At 40.3% G+C, this 14,464-nt stretch overlaps 2 non-coding genes across 2 annotated transcripts; both read left to right on the forward strand.

The window, feature by feature from the left end:
- The first annotated feature begins 13,036 nt into the window (after positions 1 to 13,036).
- On the forward strand, positions 13,037 to 13,109 carry TRNAK-UUU (transfer RNA lysine (anticodon UUU)). The gene has a single exon. It is a non-coding gene; the product is annotated as a tRNA-Lys (tRNA).
- Positions 13,110 to 14,391: 1,282 nt separating this feature from the next.
- On the forward strand, positions 14,392 to 14,464 carry TRNAK-UUU (transfer RNA lysine (anticodon UUU)). Its single transcript has one exon. It is a non-coding gene; the product is annotated as a tRNA-Lys (tRNA).

The raw sequence follows: 14,464 nt of genomic DNA on the forward strand, positions 1-14,464 counted from the left end.
CTGTTTAGCAAATTTTGAGCACATTGTTGATTTTCCACCAAAGCTTTGTTTCTTTACCTCCATATTTTATGTTAAGACGCTTAGAGGAGCTAAGTAGAGCATTTTTCAGAGCCTGGATAGCTCAGTCGGTAGAGCATCAGACTTTTAATCTGAGGGTCCAGGGTTCAAGTCCCTGTTCAGGCGTACTTGCTAAAGCAAGCTGCCAAATGTCTTTATTGAGCACATCTTTGATTTTCCACTGAGTCTTTGCTTCTTTATTGTCGTGTTCTACTGTGCAAAACTGAGGGTGTAGAAGCAGCTTGAGAAAATCTTTGTTTTTTGCAGAAACAACCCTTCTATGTCTGTTTAGCAAATTTTGGGTACATTGTTGATTTTCCACCAAAGCTTTGTTTCTTTACCTCCATATTTTATGTTAAGACGCTTAGAGGAGCTAAGAAGAGCATTTTTCAGAGCCTGGATAGCTCAGTCGGTAGAGCATTTGCTAAAGCAAGCTGTCAAATGTCTTTATTGAGCACATCTTTGATTTTCCACTGAGTCTCTGCATCTTCAGTGCCGTGTTCTACTGTGCAAAACCAAGGGTATAGAAGCAGCTTGAGAACATCTTTGCTTATTGCAGAAACAACCCTTCTATGTCTGTTTAGCAGATTTTGAGCACATTTTTGATTTTCCACCAAAGCTTTGTTTCTTTACCTCCATATTTTATGTTAAGACGCTTAGAGGAGCTAAGAAGAGCATTTTTCAGAGCCTGGATAGCTCAGTCGGTAGAGCATCAGACTTTTAATCTGAGGGTCCAGGGTTCAAGTCCCTGTTCAGGCGTACTTGCTAAAGCAAGCTGTCAAATGTCTTTATTGAGCACATCTTTGATTTTCCACTGAGTCTCTGCATCTTCAGTGCCGTGTTCTACTGTTCAAAACTGAGGGTATAGAAGCAGCTTGAGAACATCTTTGCTTATTGCAGAAACAACCCTTCTATGTCTGTTTAGCAGATTTTGAGCACATTTTTGATTTTCCACCAAAGCTTTGTTTCTTTACCTCCATATTTTATGTTAAGACGCTTAGAGAAGCTAAGAAGAGCATTTTTCAGAGCCTGGATAGCTCAGTCGGTAGAGCATCAGACTTTTAATCTGAGGGTCCAGGGTTCAAGTCCCTGTTCAGGCGTACTTGCTAAAGCAAGCTGTCAAATGTCTTTATTGAGCACATCTTTGATTTTCCACTGAGTCTCTGCATCTTCAGTGCCGTGTTCTACTGTTCAAAACTGAGGGTATAGAAGCAGCTTGAGAACATCTTTGCTTATTGCAGAAACAACCCTTCTATGTCTGTTTAGCAGATTTTGAGCACATTTTTGATTTTCCACCAAAGCTTTGTTTCTTTACCTCCATATTTTATGTTAAGACGCTTAGAGGAGCTAAGAAGAGCATTTTTCAGAGCCTGGATAGCTCAGTCGGTAGAGCATCAGACTTTTAATCTGAGGGTCCAGGGTTCAAGTCCCTGTTCAGGCGTATTTGCTAAAGCAAGCTGTCAAATGTCTTTATTGAGCACATCTTTGATTTTCCACTGAGTCTTTGCTTCTGTATTGTCGTGTTCTACTGTGCAAAACCAAGGGTATAGAAGCAGCTTGAGAACATCTTTGTTTTTTGCAGAAACAACCCTTCTATGTCTGTTTAGCAAATTTTGAGCACATTTTTGATTTTCCACCAAAGCTTTGTTTCTTTACCTCCATATTTTATGTTAAGACGCTTAGAGGAGCTAAGAAGAGCATTTTTCAGAGCCTGGATAGCTCAGTCGGTAGAGCATCAGACTTTTAATCTGAGGGTCCAGGGTTCAAGTCCCTGTTCAGGCGTATTTGCTAAAGCAAGCTGTCAAATGTCTTTATTGAGCACATCTTTGATTTTCCACTGAGTCTTTGCTTCTGTATTGTCGTGTTCTACTGTGCAAAACCAAGGGTAAAGAAGCAGCTTGAGAACATTTTTGTTTTTTGCAGAAACAACCCTTCTATGTCTGTTTAGTAGATTTTGAGCACATTTTTGAGTTTCCACCAAAGCTTTGTTTCTTTACCTCCATATTTTATGTTAAGACGCTTAGAGGAGCTAAGAAGAGCATTTTTCAGAGCCTGGATAGCTCAGTCGGTAGAGCATCAGACTTTTAATCTGAGGGTCCAGGGTTCAAGTCCCTGTTCAGGCGTACTTGCTAAAGCAAGCTGTCAAATGTCTTTATTGAGCACATCTTTGATTTTCCACTGAGTCTTTGCTTCTTTATTGTCGTGTTCTACTGTGCAAAACTGAGGGTGTAGAAGCAGCTTGAGAAAATCTTTGTTTTTTGCAGAAACAACCCTTCTATGTCTGTTTAGCAAATTTTGGGTACATTGTTGATTTTCCACCAAAGCTTTGTTTCTTTACCTCCATATTTTATGTTAAGACGCTTAGAGGAGCGAAGAAGAGCATTTTTCAGAGCCTGGATAGCTCAGTCGGTAGAGCATCAGACTTTTAATCTGAGGGTCCAGGGTTCAAGTCCCTGTTCAGGCGTACTTGCTAAAGCAAGCTGTCAAATGTCTTTATTGAGCACATCTTTGATTTTCCACTGAGTCTCTGCATCTTCAGTGCCGTGTTCTACTGTTCAAAACTGAGGGTATAGAAGCAGCTTGAGAACATCTTTGCTTATTGCAGAAACAACCCTTCTATGTCTCTTTAGCAGATTTTGAGCACATTTTTGATTTTCCACCAAAGCTTTGTTTCTTTACCTCCATATTTTATGTTAAGACGCTTAGAGGAGCTAAGAAGAGCATTTTTCAGAACCTGGATAGCTCAGTCGGTAGAGCATCAGACTTTTAATCTGAGGGTCCAGGGTTCAAGTCCCTGTTCAGGCGTACTTGCTAAAGCAAGCTGACAAATGTCTTTATTGAGCACATCTTTGATTTTCCACTGAGTCTCTGCATCTTCAGTGCCGTGTTCTACTGTGCAAAACCAAGGGTATAGAAGCAGCTTGAGAACATCTTTGCTTATTGCAGAAACAACCCTTCTATGTCTGTTTAGCAGATTTTGAGCACATTTTTGATTTTCCACCAAAGCTTTGTTTCTTTACCTCCATATTTTATGTTAAGACGCTTAGAGGAGCTAAGAAGAGCATTTTTCAGAGCCTGGATAGCTCAGTCGGTAGAGCATCAGACTTTTAATCTGAGGGTCCAGGGTTCAAGTCCCTGTTCAGGCGTACTTGCTAAAGCAAGCTGTCAAATGTCTTTATTGAGCACATCTTTGATTTTCCACTGAGTCTCTGCATCTTCAGTGCCGTGTTCTACTGTTCAAAACTGAGGGTATAGAAGCAGCTTGAGAACATCTTTGCTTATTGCAGAAACAACCCTTCTATGTCTGTTTAGCAGATTTTGAGCACATTTTTGATTTTCCACCAAAGCTTTGTTTCTTTACCTCCATATTTTATGTTAAGACGCTTAGAGGAGCTAAGAAGAGCATTTTTCAGAGCCTGGATAGCTCAGTCGGTAGAGCATCAGACTTTTAATCTGAGGGTCCAGGGTTCAAGTCCCTGTTCAGGCGTACTTGCTAAAGCAAGCTGTCAAATGTCTTTATTGAGCACATCTTTGATTTTCCACTGAGTCTCTGCATCTTCAGTGCCGTGTTCTACTGTGCAAAACCAAGGGTATAGAAGCAGCTTGAGAACATCTTTGCTTATTGCAGAAACAACCCTTCTATGTCTGTTTAGCAGATTTTGAGCACATTTTTGATTTTCCACCAAAGCTTTGTTTCTTTACCTCCATATTTTATGTTAAGACACTTAGAGGAGCTAAGAAGAGCATTATTCAGAGCCTGGATAGCTCAGTCGGTAGAGCATCAGACATTTAATCTGAGGGTCCAGGGTTCAAGTCCCTGTTCAGGCGTACTTGCTAAAGCAAGCTGTCAAATGTTTTTATTGAGCACATCTTTGATTTTCCACTAAGTCTCTGCATCTTCAGTGCCGTGTTCAACTGTGCAAAACCAAGGGTATAGAAGCAGCTTGAGAACATCTTTGCTTATTGCAGAAACAACCCTTCTATGTCTCTTTAGCAGATTTTGAGCACATTTTTGATTTTCCACCAAAGCTTTGTTTCTTTACCTCCATATTTTATGTTAAGACGCTTAGAGGAGCTAAGAAGAGCATTTTTCAGAGCCTGGATAGCTCAGTCGGTAGAGCATCAGACTTTTAATCTGAGGGTCCAGGGTTCAAGTCCCTGTTCAGGCGTACTTGCTAAAGCAAGCTGTCAAATGTCTTTATTGAGCACATCTTTGATTTTCCACTGAGTCTCTGCATCTTCAGTGCCGTGTTCTACTGTGCAAAACCAAGGGTATAGAAGCAGCTTGAGAACATCTTTGCCTATTGCAGAAACAACCCTTCTATGTCTGTTTAGCAGATTTTGAGCACATTTTTGATTTTCCACCAAAGCTTTGTTTCTTTACCTCCATATTTTATGTTAAGACGCTTAGAGGAGCCAAGAAGAGCATTTTTCAGAGCCTGGATAGCTCAGTCGGTAGAGCATCAGACTTTTAATCTGAGGGTCCAGGGTTCAAGTCCCTGTTCAGGCGTACTTGCTAAAGCAAGCTGTCAAATGTCTTTATTGAGCACATCTTTGATTTTCCACTAAGTCTCTGCATCTTCAGTGCCGTGTTCAACTGTGCAAAACCAAGGGTATAGAAGCAGCTTGAGAACATCTTTGCTTATTGCAGAAACAACCCTTCTATGTCTGTTTAGCAGATTTTGAGCACATTTTTGATTTTCCACCAAAGCTTTGTTTCTTTACCTCCATATTTTATGTTAAGACGCTTAGAGGAGCTAAGAAGAGCATTTTTCAGAGCCTGGATAGCTCAGTCGGTAGAGCATCAGACTTTTAATCTGAGGGTCCAGGGTTCAAGTCCCTGTTCAGGCGTATTTGCTAAAGCAAGCTGTCAAATGTCTTTATTGAGCACATCTTTGATTTTCCACTGAGTCTCTGCATCTTCAGTGCCGTGTTCTACTGTGCAAAACCAAGGGTATAGAAGCAGCTTGAGAACATCTTTGCTTATTGCAGAAACAACCCTTCTATGTCTGTTTAGCAAATTTTGAGCACATTGTTGATTTTCCACCAAAGCTTTGTTTCTTTACCTCCATATTTTATGTTAAGACGCTTAGAGGAGCTAAGAAGAGCATTTTTCAGAGCCTGGATAGCTCAGTCGGTAGAGCATCAGACTTTTAATCTGAGGGTCCAGGGTTCAAGTCCCTGTTCAGGCGTACTTGCTAAAGCAAGCTGTCAAATGTCTTTATTGAGCACATCTTTGATTTTCCACTGAGTCTTTGCTTCTTTATTGTCGTGTTCTACTGTGCAAAACTGAGGGTATAGAAGCAGCTTGAGAAAATCTTTGTTTTTTGCAGAAACAACCCTTCTATGTCTGTTTAGCAAATTTTGGGTACATTGTTGATTTTCCACCAAAGCTTTGTTTCTTTACCTCCATATTTTATGTTAAGACGCTTAGAGGAGCTAAGAAGAGCATTTTTCAGAGCCTGGATAGCTCAGTCGGTAGAGCATCAGACTTTTAATCTGAGGGTCCAGGGTTCAAGTCCCTGTTCAGGCGTATTTGCTAAAGCAAGCTGTCAAATGTCTTTATTGAGCACATCTTTGATTTTCCACTGAGTCTTTGCTTCTGTATTGTCGTGTTCTACTGTGCAAAACCAAGGGTAAAGAAGCAGCTTGAGAACATTTTTGTTTTTTGCAGAAACAACCCTTCTATGTCTGTTTAGTAGATTTTGAGCACATTTTTGAGTTTCCACCAAAGCTTTGTTTCTTTACCTCCATATTTTATGTTAAGACGCTTAGAGGAGCTAAGAAGAGCATTTTTCAGAGCCTGGATAGCTCAGTCGGTAGAGCATCAGACTTTTAATCTGAGGGTCCAGGGTTCAAGTCCCTGTTCAGGCGTACTTGCTAAAGCAAGCTGTCAAATGTATTTATTGAGCACATCTTTGATTTTCCACTGAGTCTTTGCTTCTTTATTGTCGTGTTCTACTGTGCAAAACTGAGGGTGTAGAAGCAGCTTGAGAAAATCTTTGTTTTTTGCAGAAACAACCCTTCTATGTCTGTTTAGCAAATTTTGGGTACATTGTTGATTTTCCACCAAAGCTTTGTTTCTTTACCTCCATATTTTATGTTAAGACGCTTAGAGGAGCTAAGAAGAGCATTTTTCAGAGCCTGGATAGCTCAGTCGGTAGAGCATTTGCTAAAGCAAGCTGTCAAATGTCTTTATTGAGCACATCTTTGATTTTCCACTGAGTCTCTGCATCTTGAGTGCCGTGTTCTACTGTGCAAAACCAAGGGTATAGAAGCAGCTTGAGAACATCTTTGCTTATTGCAGAAACAACCCTTCTATGTCTGTTTAGCAGATTTTGAGCACATTTTTGATTTTCCACCAAAGCTTTGTTTCTTTACCTCCATATTTTATGTTAAGACGCTTAGAGGAGCTAAGAAGAGCATTTTTCAGAGCCTGGATAGCTGTTCAGGCGTACTTGCTAAAGCAAGCTGTCAAATGTCTTTATTGAGCACATCTTTGATTTTCCACTGACTCTGCATCTTCAGTGCCGTGTTCTACTGTGCAAAACCAAGGGTATAGAAGCCGCTTGCAGAAACAACCCTTCTATGTCTGTTTAGCAGATTTTGAGCACATTGTTGATTTTCCACCAAAGCTTTGTTTCTTTACCTCCATATTTTATGTTAAGACGCTTAGAGGAGCCAAGAAGAGCATTTTTCAGAGCCTGGATAGCTCAGTCGGTAGAGCATCAGACTTTTAATCTGAGGGTCCAGGGTACAAGTCCCTGTTCAGGCGTGCTTGCTATAGCAAGCTGTCAAATGTCTTTATTGAGCACATCTTTGATTTTCCACTGAGTCTTTGCTTCTTTATTGTCGTGTTCTACTGTGCAAAACTGACGGTATAGTAGCAGCTTGAGAACATCTTTGGTTATTGCAGAAACAACCCTTCTATGTCTGTTTAGCAGATTTTGAGCACATTTTTGATTTTCCACCAAAGCTTTGTTTCTTTACCGCCATATTTTATCTTAAGACACTAAGAGGAGCTAAGAAGAGCATTTTTCAGAGCCTGGATAGCTCAGTCGGTAGAGCATCAGACTTTTAATCTGAGGGTCCAGGGTTCAAGTCCCTGTTCAGGCGTACTTCCTAAAGCAAGCTGTCAAATGTCTTTATTGAGCAAATCTTTGATTTTCCACTGAGTCTTTGCTTCTTTATTGTCGTGTTCTACTGTGCAAAACTGAGGGTATAGAAGCAGCTTGAGAAAATCTTTGTTTTTTGCAGAAACAACCCTTCTATGTCTGTTTAGCAAATTTTGGGTACATTGTTGATTTTCCACCAAAGCTTTGCTTCTTTACCTCCATATTTTATGTTAAGACGCTTAGAGGAGCTAAGAAGAGCATTTTTCAGAGCCTGGATAGCTCAGTCGGTAGAGCATTTGCTAAAGCAAGCTGTCAAATCTCTTTATTGAGCACATCTTTGATTTTCCACTGAGTCTCTGCATCTTCAGTGCCGTGTTCTACTGTGCAAAACCAAGGGTATAGAAGCAGCTTGAGAACATCTTTGCTTATTGCAGAAACAACCCTTCTATGTCTGTTTAGCAGATTTTGAGCACATTTTTGATTTTCCACCAAAGCTTTGTTTCTTTACCTCCATATTTTATGTTAAGACGCTTAGAGGAGCCAAGAAGAGCATTTTTCAGAGCCTGGATAGCTCAGTCGGTAGAGCATCAGACTTTTAATCTGAGGGTCCAGGGTACAAGTCCCTGTTCAGGCGTGCTTGCTAGAGCAAGCTGTCAAATGTCTTTATTGAGCACATCTTTGATTTTCCACTGAGTCTTTGCTTCTTTATTGTCGTGTTCTACTGTGCAAAACCGACGGTATAGAAGCAGCTTGAGAACATCTTTGCTTATTGCAGAAACAACCCTTCTATGTCTGTTTAGCAAATTTTGAGCACATTGTTGATTTTCCACCAAAGCTTTGTTTCTTTACCTCCATATTTTATGTTAAGACGCTTAGAGGAGCTAAGAAGAGCATTTTTCAGAGCCTGGATAGCTCAGTCGGTAGAGCATCAGACTTTTAATCTGAGGGTCCATGGTTCAAGTCCCTGTTCAGGCGTACTTGCTAAAGCAAGCTGTCAAATGTCTTTATTGAGCACATCTTTGATTTTCCACTGAGTCTTTGCTTCTTTATTGTCGTGTTCTACTGTGCAAAACTGAGGGTATAGAAGCAGCTTGAGAAAATCTTTGTTTTTTGCAGAAACAACCCTTCTATGTCTGTTTAGCAAATTTTGGGTACATTGTTGATTTTCCACCAAAGCTTTGTTTCTTTACCTCCATATTTTATGTTAAGACGCTTAGAGGAGCTAAGAAGAGCATTTTTCAGAGCCTGGATAGCTCAGTCGGTAGAGCATCAGACTTTTAATCTGAGGGTCCAGGGTTCAAGTCCCTGTTCAGGCGTACTTGCTAAAGCAAGCTTTCAAATGTCTTTATTGAGCACATCTTTGATTTTCCACTGAGTCTTTGCTTCTTTATTGTCGTGTTCTACTGTGCAAAACTGAGGGTGTAGAAGCAGCTTGAGAAAATCTTTGTTTTTTGCAGAAACAACCCTTCTATGTCTGTTTAGCAAATTTTGGGTACATTGTTGATTTTCCACCAAAGCTTTGTTTCTTTACCTCCATATTTTATGTTAAGACGCTTAGAGGAGCTAAGAAGAGCATTTTTCAGAGCCTGGATAGCTCAGTCGGTAGAGCATTTGCTAAAGCAAGCTGTCAAATGTCTTTATTGAGCACATCTTTGATTTTCCACTAAGTATCTGCATCTTCAGTGCCGTGTTCAACTGTGCAAAACCAAGGGTATAGAAGCAGCTTGAGAACATCTTTGCTTATTGCAGAAACAACCCTTCTATGTCTGTTTAGCAGATTTTGAGCACATTTTTGATTTTCCACCAAAGCTTTGTTTCTTTACCTCCATATTTTATGTTAAGACGCTTAGAGGAGCTAAGAAGAGCATTTTTCAGAGCCTGGATAGCTCAGTCGGTAGAGCATCAGACTTTTAATCTGAGGGTCCAGGGTTCAAGTCCCTGTTCAGGTGTATTTGCTAAAGCAAGCTGTCAAATGTCTTTATTGAGCACATCTTTGATTTTCCACTGAGTCTCTGCATCTTCAGTGCCGTGTTCTACTGTGCAAAACCAAGGGTATAGAAGCAGCTTGAGAACATCTTTGCTTATTGCAGAAACAACCCTTCTATGTCTCTTTAGCAGATTTTGAGCACATTTTTGATTTTCCACCAAAGCTTTGTTTCTTTACCTCCATATTTTATGTTAAGACGCTTAGAGGAGCTAAGAAGAGCATTTTTCAGAGCCTGGATAGCTCAGTCGGTAGAGCATCAGACTTTTAATCTGAGGGTCCATGGTTCAAGTCCCTGTTCAGGCGTACTTGCTAAAGCAAGCTGTCAAATGTCTTTATTGAGCACATCTTTGATTTTCCACTGAGTCTTTGCTTCTTTATTGTCGTGTTCTACTGTGCAAAACTGAGGGTATAGAAGCAGCTTGAGAAAATCTTTGTTTTTTGCAGAAACAACCCTTCTATGTCTGTTTAGCAAATTTTGGGTACATTGTTGATTTTCCCCCAAAGCTTTGTTTCTTTACCTCCATATTTTATGTTAAGACGCTTAGAGGAGCTAAGAAGAGCATTTTTCAGAGCCTGGATAGCTCAGTCGGTAGAGCATCAGACTTTTAATCTGAGGGTCCAGGGTTCAAGTCCCTGTGCAGGCGTACTTGCTAAAGCAAGCTTTCAAATGTCTTTATTGAGCACATCTTTGATTTTCCACTGAGTCTTTGCTTCTTTATTGTCGTGTTCTACTGTGCAAAACTGAGGGTGTAGAAGCAGCTTGAGAAAATCTTTGTTTTTTGCAGAAACAACCCTTCTATGTCTGTTTAGCAAATTTTGGGTACATTGTTGATTTTCCACCAAAGCTTTGTTTCTTTACCTCCATATTTTATGTTAAGACGCTTAGAGGAGCTAAGAAGAGCATTTTTCAGAGCCTGGATAGCTCAGTCGGTAGAGCATTTGCTAAAGCAAGCTGTCAAATGTCTTTATTGAGCACATCTTTGATTTTCCACTGAGTCTCTGCATCTTCAGTGCCGTGTTCTACTGTGCAAAACCAAGGGTATAGAAGCAGCTTGAGAACATCTTTGCTTATTGCAGAAACAACCCTTCTATGTCTGTTTAGCAGATTTTGAGCACATTTTTGATTTTCCACCAAAGCTTTGTTTCTTTACCTCCATATTTTATGTTAAGACGCTTAGAGGAGCTAAGAAGAGCATTTTTCAGAGCCTGGATAGCTCAGTCGGTAGAGCATCAGACTTTTAATCTGAGGGTCCAGGGTTCAAGTCCCTGTTCAGGTGTACTTGCTAAAGCAAGCTGTCAAATGTCTTTATTGAGCACATCTTTGATTTTCCACTGAGTCTCTGCATCTTCAGTGCCGTGTTCTACTGTGCAAAACCAAGGGTATAGAAGCAGCTTGAGAACATCTTTGCTTATTGCAGAAACAACCCTTCTATGTCTGTTTAGCAAATTTTGGGTACATTGTTGGTTTTCCACCAAAGCTTTGTTTCTTTACCTCCATATTTTATGTTAAGACGCTTAGAGGAGCTAAGAAGAGCATTTTTCAGAGCCTGGATAGCTCAGTCAGTAGAGCATCAGACTTTTAATCTGAGGGTCCAGGGTTCAAGTCCCTGTTCAGGCGTATTTGCTAAAGCAAGCTGTCAGATGTCTTTATTGAGCACATCTTTGATTTTCCACTGAGTCTTTGCTTCTGTATTGTCGTGTTCTACTGTGCAATACCAAGGGTATAGAAGCAGCTTGAGAACATCTTTGTTTTTTGCAGAAACAACCCTTCTATGTCTGTTTAGCAGATTTTGAGCACATTTTTGATTTTCCACCAAAGCTTTGTTTCTTTACCTCCATATTTTATGTTAAGACGCTTATAGGAGCTAAGAAGAGCATTTTTCAGAGCCTGGATAGCTCAGTCAGTAGAGCATCAGACTTTTAATCTGAGGGTCCAGGGTCCCTGTTCAGGCGTACTTGCTAAAGCAAGCTGTCAAATGTCTTTATTGAGCACATCTTTGATTTTCCACTGAGTCTTTGCATCTTTATTGTCGTGTTCTACTGTGCAAAACTGACGGTATAGTAGCAGCTTGAGAACATCTTTGGTTATTGCAGAAACAACCCTTCTATGTCTGTTTAGCAGATTTTGAGCACATTTTTGATTTTCCACCAAAGCTTTGTTTCTTTACCGCCATATTTTATCTTAAGACACTTAGAGGAGCTAAAAAAAGCATTTTTCAGAGCCTGGATAGCTCAGTCGGTAGAGCATCAGACTTTTAATCTGAGGGTCCAGGGTACAAGTCCCTGTTCAGGCGTGCTTGCTAGAGCAAGCTGTCAAATGTCTTTATTGAGCACATCTTTGATTTTCCACTGAGTCTTTGCTTCTTTATTGTCGTGTTCTACTGTGCAAAACCGACGGTATAGTAGCAGCTTGAGAACATCTTTGGTTATTGCAGAAACAACCCTTCTATGTCTGTTTAGCAGATTTTGAGCACATTTTTGATTTTCCACCAAAGCTTTGTTTCTTTACCTCAATATTTTATGTTAAGACGCTTAGAGGAGCTAAGAACAGCATTTTTCAGAGCCTGGATAGCTCAGTCGGTAGAGCATCAGACTTTTAATCTGAGGGTCCAGGGTTCAAGTCCCTGTTCAGGCGTATTTGCTAAAGCAAGCTGTCAAATGTCTTTATTGAGCACATCTTTGATTTTCCACTGAGTCTTTGCTTCTTTATTGTCGTGTTCTACTGTGCAAAACTGAGGGTGTAGAAGCAGCTTGAGAAAATCTTTGTTTTTTGCAGAAACAACCCTTCTATGTCTGTTTAGCAAATTTTGGGTACATTGTTGATTTTCCACCAAAGCTTTGTTTCTTTACCTCCATATTTTATGTTAAGACGCTTAGAGGAGCTAAGAAGAGCATTTTTCAGAGCCTGGATAGCTCAGTCGGTAGAGCATTTGCTAAAGCAAGCTGTCAAATGTCTTTATTGAGCACATCTTTGATTTTCCACTGAGTCTCTGCATCTTCAGTGCCGTGTTCTACTGTGCAAAACCAAGGGTATAGAAGCAGCTTGAGAACATCTTTGCTTATTGCAGAAACAACCCTTCTATGTCTGTTTAGCAGATTTTGAGCACATTTTTGATTTTCCACCAAAGCTTTGTTTCTTTACCTCCATATTTTATGTTAAGACGCTTAGAGGAGCTAAGAAGAGCATTTTTCAGAGCCTGGATAGCTCAGTCGGTAGAGCATCAGACTTTTAATCTGAGGGTCCAGGGTTCAAGTCCCTGTTCAGGCGTACTTGCTAAAGCAAGCTGTCAAATGTCTTTATTGAGCACATCTTTGATTTTCCACTAAGTCTCTGCATCTTCAGTGCCGTGTTCAACTGTGCAAAACCAAGGGTATAGAAGCAGCTTGAGAACATCTTTGCTTATTGCAGAAACAACCCTTCTATGTCTGTTTAGCAGATTTTGAGCACATTTTTGATTTTCCACCAAAGCTTTGTTTCTTTACCGCCATATTTTATCTTAAGACACTTAGAGGAGCTAAAAAAAGCATTTTTCAGAGCCTGGATAGCTCAGTCGGTAGAGCATCAGACTTTTAATCTGAGGGTCCAGGGTACAAGTCCCTGTTCAGGCGTGCTTGCTAGAGCAAGCTGTCAAATGTCTTTATTGAGCACATCTTTGATTTTCCACTGAGTCTTTGCTTCTTTATTGTCGTGTTCTACTGTGCAAAACTGAGGGTATAGAAGCAGCTTGAGAAAATCTTTGCTTATTGCAGAAACAACCCTTCTATGTCTGTTTAGCAAATTTTGGGTACATTGTTGGTTTTCCACCAAAGCTTTGTTTCTTTACCTCCATATTTTATGTTAAGACGCTTAGAGGAGCTAAGAAGAGCATTTTTCAGAGCCTGGATAGCTCAGTCGGTAGAGCATCAGACTTTTAATCTGAGGGTCCAGGGTTCAAGTCCCTGTTCAGGCATATTTGCTAAAGCAAGCGGTCAAATGTCTTTATTGAGCACATCTTTGATTTTCCACTGAGTCTCTGCATCTTCAGTGCCGTGTTCTACTGTGCAAAACCAAGGGTATAGAAGCAGCTTGAGAACATCTTTGCTTATTGCAGAAACAACCCTTCTATGTCTCTTTAGCAGATTTTGAGCACATTTTTGATTTTCCACCAAAGCTTTGTTTCTTTACCTCCATATTTTATGTTAAGACGCTTAGAGGAGCTAAGAAGAGCATTTTTCAGAGCCTGGATAGCTCAGTCGGTAGAGCATCAGACTTTTAATCTGAGGGTCCATGGTTCAAGTCCCTGTTCAGGCGTACTTGCTAAAGCAAGCTGTCAAATGTCTTTATTGAGCACATCTTTGATTTTCCACTGAGTCTTTGCTTCTTTATTGTCGTGTTCTACTGTGCAAAACTGAGGGTATAGAAGCAGCTTGAGAAAATCTTTGTTTTTTGCAGAAACAACCCTTCTATGTCTGTTTAGCAAATTTTGGGTACATTGTTGATTTTCCACCAAAGCTTTGTTTCTTTACCTCCATATTTTATGTTAAGACGCTTAGAGGAGCTAAGAAGAGCATTTTTCAGAGCCTGGATAGCTCAGTCGGTAGAGCATCAGACTTTTAATCTGAGGGTCCAGGGTTCAAGTCCCTGTTCAGGCGTATTTGTTTAAGCAAGCTGTCAAATGTCTTTATTGAGCACATCTTTGATTTTCCACTGAGTCTTTGCTTCTGTATTGTCGTGTTCTACTGTGCAAAACCAAGGGTATAGAAGCAGCTTGAGAACATCTTTGTTTTTTTGCAGAAACAACCCTTCTATGTCTGTTTAGCAGATTTTGAGCACATTTTTGATTTTCCACCAAAGCTTTGTTTCTTTACCTCCATATTTTATGTTAAGACGCTTAGAGGAGCTAAGAAGAGCATTTTTCAGAGCCTGGATAGCTCAGTCGGTAGAGCATCAGACTTTTAAGCTGAGGGTCCAGGGTCCCTGTTCAGGCGTACTTGCTAAACAAGCTGTCAAATGTCTTTATTGAGCACATCTTTGATTTTCCACTGAGTCTTTGCTTCTGTATTGTCGTGTTCTGTGCAAAACCAAGGGTATAGAAGCAGCTTGAGAACATCTTTGCTTATTGCAGAAACAACCCTTCTATGTCTGTTTAGCAGATTTTGAGCACATTTTTGATTTTCCACCAAAGCTTTGTTTCTTTACCTCCATATTTTATGTTAAGACGCTTAGAGGAGCTAAGAAGAGCATTTTTCAGAGCCTGGATAGCTCAGTCGGTAGAGCATCAGACTTTTAATCTGAGGGTCCAGGGTTCAAGTCCCTGTTCAGGCA

The sequence above is a fragment of the Eleutherodactylus coqui genome, chromosome 7 (genome assembly GCF_035609145.1).
Source record: "Eleutherodactylus coqui strain aEleCoq1 chromosome 7, aEleCoq1.hap1, whole genome shotgun sequence".
Taxonomy (NCBI): domain Eukaryota; kingdom Metazoa; phylum Chordata; class Amphibia; order Anura; family Eleutherodactylidae; genus Eleutherodactylus; species Eleutherodactylus coqui.